The sequence below is a fragment of the Penaeus monodon genome, chromosome 24 (assembly GCF_015228065.2).
Source record: "Penaeus monodon isolate SGIC_2016 chromosome 24, NSTDA_Pmon_1, whole genome shotgun sequence".
NCBI classification, from domain to species: domain Eukaryota; kingdom Metazoa; phylum Arthropoda; class Malacostraca; order Decapoda; family Penaeidae; genus Penaeus; species Penaeus monodon.
Window position 1 is genome coordinate 24,476,629 of NC_051409.1, and position 1,459 is coordinate 24,478,087.

Consider the following 1,459-nt stretch of genomic DNA (forward strand, 5'->3'; position numbering starts at 1 on the left):
CCTTGCTACAGGTGAGTTAAAGTCTACTTTAGGTTATAGTTGTTTTTCTCTGTAATTTGCTCTTCATATTCCTCGCTTCTCACCATTCTCATTATGAAAAATAAACGCTTTAATAAACAAAATTATGGAAGATGGTTCGGGAACAGCAAGCCACTGATGGGCAGGATTAAAGGGTTTGTCTCAGCGACACCTTGTCATTGGTTGGCGTAGGTGAGACGTAATGGTCCAAGATCGTCCTCGGTCTGGTTTGACCTTGCAGTCTGGTCTGGCTCCGAAACTTCGTCTTCTTCGGGATTCGTCCCCCCGGGTTTATCGCCGTCGCAGGATGAAACTGAGACTCGCTGGGACCACAAACCCTTTGGCCCCGGGGGTGAGCGAGTTGTGCTTGGTTTCATAGCTCTCGCATCTGATTACAGGGGAGCAATCTTGCAAGGCCTTGGAGAGGCTGGCGCTGAATTTTCCATGATAAGTGGATGTCCTGCTGGGGACTCTCGTGCTCCGTGGGGTCTGTCGAGGTCGAAATCGGGCTCGACTGGAAGCTTCTTGTGGATAAAATTCCTGCTCCCCCGTGAAATCGGGGCCACCCGTATTGCCCTTAAGAGCCACTTGGTTGTGAGGGGACCCTCCATGCCCACGGGGGCCGCGGGGGTGGTGCGGGGGGTGCTGATCCCCCTCGGCCCGAGCCGAGCGGGACCCATCGGGGAAAAGGGAAGAGACTTGTGGAAAACACAGGCAGAGTCACTGAGTTGAGGAAGCTCAGCGGGCCCCCTCGTCCTCGGGGACGATGACGCCCTGTGCGAGGAGCCTAGGGGTGGATGTGGTTGATCGCCTCGTCCATGTCCGACACTAACTCGATGATGCACCCGGTCGCTGATTCACCCTGAGAAAGAGCGCTCTTATAAAACAAAATAATCAAATGAAAAGACACAAAAAGGATACTAATAACAGTTATCTCATTTTTCTTATCTTCTTAGCATCTTTGCTGTTAACAAAAGTTCATCGAAATGGCGCGGCCTCGGGAAAAATTTCAAAACTACTCACTTGAAGCTTTTGGGGACGGGCGGGCCGAAAGGGGACATTTTAGAGAGCCTTTGGGCCCGGGGTTGATCCCCCCCCTCCCCCTGCAGCGCTGACAACGCTGGGGCAGGTCCGAGTTTTTTGAAGATCTCCCCCTAATGAGCAGCGTCTCCATGGCGTTTTCAGGCGACGGTAGTCGCACTTGGGTCGCGAACTGCCGGAGAGGGAGAGTTGGGAAATTAGGAAAGGGACATCTTAACTAGATACATGGGCGTAGAGGTTTTTGTATTATAATGTGATATCTTCCGACGAAACTTAAAATGCAAAACTCATTTTTGGCAGTGATGGAAATTGCCTACTTACTTCTTTCTTTTTCTCTAAATTTTTTTCTTTTTTCTCTGATTGTTTTTTTTTCTTTTTTTTCTTTTTTTCTTTTCTTTCA